This window comes from Aedes aegypti, chromosome 1, assembly GCF_002204515.2.
Source record: "Aedes aegypti strain LVP_AGWG chromosome 1, AaegL5.0 Primary Assembly, whole genome shotgun sequence".
In the NCBI taxonomy this organism is placed as follows: domain Eukaryota; kingdom Metazoa; phylum Arthropoda; class Insecta; order Diptera; family Culicidae; genus Aedes; species Aedes aegypti.
Window position 1 is genome coordinate 22,353,022 of NC_035107.1, and position 8,090 is coordinate 22,361,111.

At 36.5% G+C, this 8,090-nt stretch overlaps 1 long non-coding RNA gene across 1 annotated transcript; it reads left to right on the plus strand.

Moving 5' to 3' along the window:
• The first annotated feature begins 2,165 nt into the window (after positions 1 to 2,165).
• Positions 2,166 to 3,232, plus strand: LOC110674790. The gene is made up of 2 exons (XR_002499199.1): positions 2,166 to 2,335; positions 2,404 to 3,232. It is a non-coding gene; the product is annotated as an uncharacterized LOC110674790 (long non-coding RNA).
• The last annotated feature ends 4,858 nt before the right edge of the window (positions 3,233 to 8,090 follow it).

The following is an 8,090-nucleotide window of genomic DNA, read 5'->3' on the forward strand; positions in this document are numbered from 1 at the left end:
CCCTGTGTCACGCTTTTTCCAATACCTAATACACGCACTGTCACACTTTCATAGACCCCCCCCCCCTCCCCTAAATGATGGACGTCATTTTTGGATGACCCCCTGGTTGCTTTGATTCTGGTGCGGAAAAAGGATGAGACGAAGAGAAAGAAAACCACACCCTTCCCGCAGCACCGCCTGCAGCGTCGACCCAACCCAAAAGCGCACGATTTGCGAATCTGGAATTTTCCGGATGTTTCGGTTTGTTGCAGGCAGGGGTTAGCGATGTTTTGCTTTCGATGCCTATTTTCTACGCGCCGCGGCCACATTTGCAGCCAGGGTGCGGCGCTTGGGAGTGGGCGCGAGACAAGACGAAGACCATAATAGACCGGTGCTTTTGGTCGCGTATTTCTGTTTTCAAGGTCAACGCGCAGTTTTTTTTTCCGGCATCACTTTCGCTTGATGGCTTGCTTTGATTGTATGGTGTTATTGTTGTGCTTTGGGATTGTGTAATATTTTCGATTTACGACCGGCTTGGGAATCGATCTTGGATGATGGTGAAAACGAGGTGCTGATTAGATAGGGGCGAATTATTGGGGCCGGTTAAGGGGAGGAGAGGTCTGTTGTTTTGCAAACCGTGCCTTTTTGCAAAACAAACAAAAGCTGCAGCGCTTACTGTGACCAGAAGCGATGGGTGATTGGAATTTTCGTTATTGCGTATTTGCATCGACAGGAAGCCGGCTCCATGTTTTTAAGAAATGAGCCCGGCAAAATGTGATAATTGGAAAACCGTGCGGTGGTATCAGTGTGGCATAGGGAACCAACTGAAGCAGAGGTTCTCAGTGGAAGATTTTAGAGTCATGGAATCACGTGTTTCATAGCGCTTCCTTTTCGCCTAGATAAAGCGGTCATTCGGGATTGGGAAAAAACTGAAATTCATTATACAGTTCCCAAACAAAGCCAATCGCAGTCAGCGAAGCCAGTGAAACTCACGCCTACCGCTGCTGTAGGCAAAGAGCCTGGAAAATTGCAAAACACCCGTTGCTAAGGGCAACCCAAAATCACTGTAGAAAAATGTTTTCCCGCATTTAGAGCCTTCAGAGGAAAATAACCATCATCATTTTACAAATTTTCAAAACCAGTTTTTTTGCTCAAAATTGAATCAATGTTTATGAAAATCTATCATTGCATTACACTTAATATCTGTAATGCGATGATAGATTTTTATGAGGATTTCTTCAAATTTGAGCGAAAAAACTGGTTTTTAATTTTTGATGATAGCTGATGATTGAATGATGGATTCTTGAGCCTTCAATGACATTAACGAATTAGAAAATGCATGCACCCAACATAGACTACTTGTTGAGATTCACGTTTTTGAACTACATTACTGGGAAAGCCACGTTATTTTCGCGAAATTCAAGCCTACTACTATTACCATTCCCAGCACCGGTCATTATTACGGTAATAAAAGTTTTAATTTCATCAGCTTAGTTGTCTAAGTAGCTTAGCGGGATTTGGGGCAAGTGTGCCACCTTAAGCAAATTGTTCTCTAACTTTGTCTAAAGCTTAAAAACCCCCCCGCATAGAAAAACACAATTTGCGTAATGTTCTAAACAGTAAGTTTCTTCTATCTGATAGGGTTAGTGTATCACAAACGGTTGCTCTTATGTTGAACAATATGAAACCTCACTCTAGATACAGTAAAAAGCTATTTGAGTACAACTTACCAATTAGTGACAGTTTATTACAGAGTGTGGATATTGTAGAACCATTTGAGTATACAAACCCGTTAGAAATAGTAGCAATATTTAGCAACAGTTTCTCAAATGGTCCATTTTTATAAATCCCAAGATACATTCGTAAGCACGCACACATATTTATTTAACTATTTATAACTTGTTTTCAACTGTTCGGCAAACAGTTGTACTCATTGGTGTTTGTTAATGACGAAGTCAATGAAATGTATAAATGAACACACTAAAAAAACGTGGTCTCAATACAATGCATTGGATTTTCATATTACTTGACCGAAATATTAAAACAATATTAAAATGTTGTTTCTCTCCATAAAAATAAACAAAATATTTTCGGCAACAAAAAATACTTATTTTTTGTTGAGGTGTGATAAAAATCATTTAAAAATATATTTACTGTGAAACTCACACAACCGTTTGGATATTTTTTAGTGTGTATATATTCGCCTAATCAAAACAAATGAAAAAAAAAAGGTTCGAAAAATGTGAAAGGAAAATGTTTGTTTAACGTTGAAAGCAGTGAAAATATCGGACAAATCGAGACACTAACATTGCCGCTATTAAAATGGCGAAGTACCCCTCTTTCCAAAACTATGCAGGTAAGATTAGATAAACTTACTGCCTTGTATAGAATCAATGTGAACTTAACGATTCCTTCATTTTTCAGTTATCAACAAACGGTTTTCTGCAGATCCGGATGATGACCTCTTCGAATAAACACTGTCCCCCGCTTCGATTACCAGTATTTTCAGTTCGTTGCGGAACAGCTAAGGTATTCCCGGGAAAAGTGGATGCTGTTGAATCAGTCCGGTGGATGTCAAGGATTCAACCGATTCGAAATGGAACAACGGCCTCGAAATGGAAGTGATCATTCCGGTTCCAATACATCACATACTTGACCTGTTCTTTCCGGAGCAGTACATCTGTGTCTGGACATAATAGCAGCAGATATTAAGACAGCGAATTGATCGATCCGGATAACGTGTTTTGGTTTTCGAACTACCTTGTGATCGACTAAACGGAACACAGGACAGAAGAGGACTTCCAATAATTGAATAAGGAGTTATGCCGAGAAGGGGTTTTGTGATTTCTTACGCGCAATATCTTTGTTTTCATTCAAAAAAAAAAAAACCATCTTTGGGGGGGGGTCAGCCTTCAAGCGAAAAAGTAGTATTAATGTCGATAAAAAAAAACAAGTAGGAATTATAATTATTGATATCGCGCCCAAAGAATGCTTTGAAGTGTTACCGTGATGTGCTCTAGAAAATACATTCATTTATCCACATATATTTTATATATTACAATAAGTTGGTACGGAGTATAAGAATGCTTATCAGCATACGAGTCAGTTTAGGAACTGTTTTTGGAAGTACGCAGGTTTTATAAATACAGAACCGAGCACAGATAAAGTATTTAATCCATGAAAAAAGCTTATTCTCTCATATAGACGTCGAGAGAAAAAAAAAAGACAATTGTTTCCTCTAATATTAATGTTTGATAATCAGTATTATCAAACAGCAACTATTTTATATTTTAATTTTGAATTTAGGTCCCATTCATATATTTCATAACGCTGAAAGGGATAGATGGGTGTCCTTAAGATGTTACAGCTCATATAAAATTCGAAAAATATTTCTACAAAATGTGCAACGAGGGGATGGGTGGGTGTCAAAATTGGCTATTCTTGGCATTATGAAATTTGTTAATGAACACCCCCCCCCCCCCCACCGATTTAGGATACCATTTGAGGCAGAGTATTACAGTGCCTTCCCGATTTTGGCAACAACGGGCGAATTTTAAGTTGCCAAATTGGGGATGTTGCCAAATTCGGGAATTTTTGTTTACTTGTATTTTTTACCCTTATGAGTTCTGTAAGCCTTAAATAGGGCATGGGAATCTCTTGTCAATTATAAAACTAGCTTATTCAAGTTATAAGTTATAAAAAATAATGACCGTGCAAAGCATTATTAATGTGCATAATTCCAGAGCTAAAAGTCAATAAATCAATACAGCGCCAGCCATATCCTCGGGGTCATTAAGGAAGGGAAAACATATTTATTAGATAATCATCGTTACCATCTACACAGTTGTTATGGAACGGATATTGAGTTGGTTGACCTTCTACATACTTTTTACCCCACAACGTCTTCAATGATTTTTTAGAAGCTATTTGTATGAGTGGGCCATTTAAATCAATAATCGCAAAAGTGACCTTTATTCAAGAAATGGGCATTTTCTTAAAACTGTGAGAAAAGAAGAAAGAAATAAAATATGTTACTGTATTCTTACAAAGACGTAATTACAAAACAAAAGCGCTGGGTAGTACAAAACGGCATGATTTTTTTTTTGTAATTTATTTAACATCAAATATAAGTTCAATTTCTAGGCTTCAGTATAAAATTTGACCATAACTCAGTAGGTTAAAATTTGCTCCTTTAATTTATGTTTCTGATAAAGTAAAGCATTTCATAATGAATGATTGATTGCAGTCAAAAAAGCAAACATAAAAAATTACATCTCATGATCTGCGACTCGTAAGTTTGTAGAAAACACAATCAAGCTTCTTATAATTTTTAGTTGAAATGAGTTTCAATTGAGCTTGATATGTGTTTTACGTTGTGCTACTTTTTCCCGAATGTCGGTTCCCCAAATAACCTGTTTCCCCGAAAAGTTTTTAGTATTCATAATTGTCATTAATTGTTGCATTTTGATTGGCGATTCTTTCTAGTTTGGCTGTCCTCAGCATTTTTGGCAATATGTGTTTAGTCTAGAACGATCAAATATCTCCTTCTTTTGATTGGTTATCGGTCTGTCTAGTTCAGCACCCTGTCACTAAAAAACTATTCTTGTACCTCTGTGAACTGCATCACTTTAAGGGGAAACGGATCTTTCGGGGAAATGACATTCGAGGAAAGGTCATTCGGAGAAAAGTAGCACAATAATGTTGTACACCTACCTTATTAAATCCACGGAAATTTACAGGATCAAAACACTACTAGAAATTCAAATTACCTCGCTAGGAATTTACAGGACACTCTAGAAATCTTAAGAGTTTTTTTTTGTTTTCGTTTAGTATGATGTGGACACAATCTCCAATAACCAATTAAACATTCTCAGGATCCAAAAAAAAAAATCCACACGTTCGATCCATATTCTTTTCAACGTGCATCTGTCGTGTCGATTGGCAAAGTAAAATAACGTGTAAAATCTATGATTATGTTAAAGATTGACTTTGGTTCGACAGCAATAATTTTCACAAGATTTGAACGTGTTTTACAATGGCAATATCCATCACTAGTATAACTAGTTTGCCTATCATGACAAGGACTCACACTTGCCATTCACGCCTGACATGTTAAACAACATAATATTTTTGGAAAAACTGGGCGCTCGTAATGGGTGCCTGGAATCGGAAATTTTGATTTTGGATTGCCGATAGCGACTGGTTTTACACCATCGTTTGAAGTGTTTTACAATTAGTGAAAATTCACGTGTGAAACACGTTAATCGAGCTTGCAGGATCATGACCTATGAACCAGCCAAATTAGGATTTCATTTAACGCTTAACCATTTCAACAATGGGGTCTAAAGTTACATACACAGCCAATTCAGATTACCGACCTCAGTAAAATTTTACTGGGTTTTGGAACTACGGTTTTTTCGGTAATTTTTACGATTACCGAAAAAAACCCAGTAAACCAAAATATGTTTTGATTGATGGAAATTACTGACTTAGTCAGTAAAATTGTTAAGCGTTTTTACTGGCTTTCCAGTTTCCCATGCTTCATGCTTTGCTTCTCCGGATACTTTTTTTTTCAGAAATCAATACAAATTAAACCCCAATCGACATGGACATCGACATGCATTCTACGTAAGAATATATACCTACGGTATGCTCATATCTCAGTGGAAGTAATCGAAAAATATGTGACAAAATCATTATTTGATTGATTTACATACAAGAGGTAAACTCAATGATGCAGATGAATTTATCTCTTGTATGAAAACCAATCGAATTTACCAACGTAAGCAGTTAAATCGTGCTGAGCCTTTTTGGTTGCTTAAAATGGTTGAGTTTCTCACTAAATTTAGACTACTTACCACGAGAAAGCGCAAAATAGGTGCAGGAAAAGTTTGGTTGCCAAAGCCGTGTCTCCCGGCGCCGGACGATTTTACAGCAGGAGATTCTCATTTGACACTTTCCTTCATGCGCATCAGTTTGTTTTGATTTGATTTTGACGACAAGTCAGTAAAAAACATCAACTACTGAATAGTCGGTAATTGTTTTTACTGACTTTTCGGCCTGTTCGGTAATGTTGAAAAATTGCGTCTGAAAGCTACCGTAGTTCAGTAAAAAGTAAAAAATATTACTGAACGTCAGAAGCTGAAAGTTCGGTATTTTTTATGATTTACAATTCGTACCCAGTATTAAAAATTACCGAACAAGCAAATCGTGATTGAGTGTGTAAGTAAGAGCTTTGAATTATTTAAAAACCATTACTTGAAATCATTTTCATAGCAATCACTAGAAGGAATGATCCGCTTTCTATGTTGAGTACAAGATCACATGTTATCAAATGTCCATTTTTGAGCACGCCTGAAATAAAAGGCAAACATTATTATCGATTGATAATTTTAATGAGGCATTTATCATTGCGTTTGTTTCCAATTTTAATTACCCAGCGCAACAAAAATGACATTTTTGCGTGTCTCAAGGATTAAGTTATGTGTCTCTAGTAGATTTGGGGTTGCTGAATCTGATGCCGTTCTCAGAAATTTCCCAGCACGTCACAATTTTTAGCTACAGGCCGCCAAAGTTGTATAAAACATTGGTTTTATTGATGTTTACCTAAAATTTGAGGTATATTTTGTCAAACTTTTTTGTGATCTATTTAACCAAGCATGTAAAAGAGGATTTAAACTTTCGTTTTAGATATATTTTGGTTGAAATTTCACGATTAAATTGAGATTAAACCGATCTTTTTGAACATGCCATCAGTCTTCATACAAAGTTCTTCGTTTCTCTTATATGGCAAAATACAATACTTTTTATGAACCATCAAAAAATAACTTTTCCGTATCAAAAATGTTATGAACTTTGATGATAAGTATTGTTATACACATAAAGTTTGAATTCTGTGGCAAATTAAGTAAATAAATTGCCATACAAGCTGACAAACTTGCATGCAAGTTGGCTGAAATAGTGGCGCTAGTGAGCATAAAACATTTGTTTCGAAAATATCTCAGGAGCCTGATCACTTAGAAAGATGATGTCTTCGGCAGAGTTGTTCAGTAGCTCAAATTCTTTCTTTGTTCAATCCGTAAAGTTCGAGATTTTGCAAAATAATGATAGTCCCTGAGCTTCTGAACAACTTTGCCGAAGGTGCCTGTTTGAAAAGTCGAGATCCTGCAGTATCCACGAAACAAAATTTTTATGCTCACTAGCGCCGCCTGGTGGTAAAATACCCTATTTCTTGGCTCAAATAATGATATCCATTGAGCTACTGAACTATTTTGCCGAAGACACTATCTTTCTAAGTGGTCAGGCTCCTGAGATATCTGCAAACAAAAGTTTCATGCTCACTAGCGCCGCCTAGTGGCTTGAATCAACTAGCTCGAAAAATGATAGTCCTAAACTTACTAAACAATTTTGCCGAAGACGACATCCTTCTAAACAGTCAGGATCCTGAAATATCTACAAAACATAAGTAAAACTTCCATACCCACTAGTGCCACCTAGCGGTAAAATTCCGAATTAAATGAGGTACCATCAGATAGCGCTTCACCTCCAGAACAACTTTAATAAAGACCCCAAGTTTCTATTTTATCTGGATTTTAAGATATGACGATTTCAAACTGTGGTTTCCTCGAACCGTTCACAGTGCGTTCATTATTATGCGACTTCCATATACATTTGTTGTTTTTACCTTATTCTAAAGGGCCATACTGTAAATAAAAATTGTCGAGTATTGTCCTTAAGAAGATTCTTGAGGAATACATTTTGGTTTGGTGTCGATTGAAATCTTTGTTGCAAAATGATAGCATATAAATCACAACTGTTGTACAAAGTACAACAGCGCGACAGCCCGAAGGTTAAAAAGAAAATAATTTCAAAAAGTATTAGTTTTGGAGCTCCTCAAATATCATCCAAAATACCCTGATTTTCAACACTATGGGGCAAGTGTGCCACCCTTATGGGACAAGACGGCCATCGAATGAACATTCATGTAATTCTACTTGTAATGAAATTTTCATTATTTCCTGTTAATATTGCTAACAAAGCAGAGCCTAATTGACAATTTTAAAAATATTTTTAGGTTTACCGTCATGAGGGGATGCTTTATAACAAGGTTC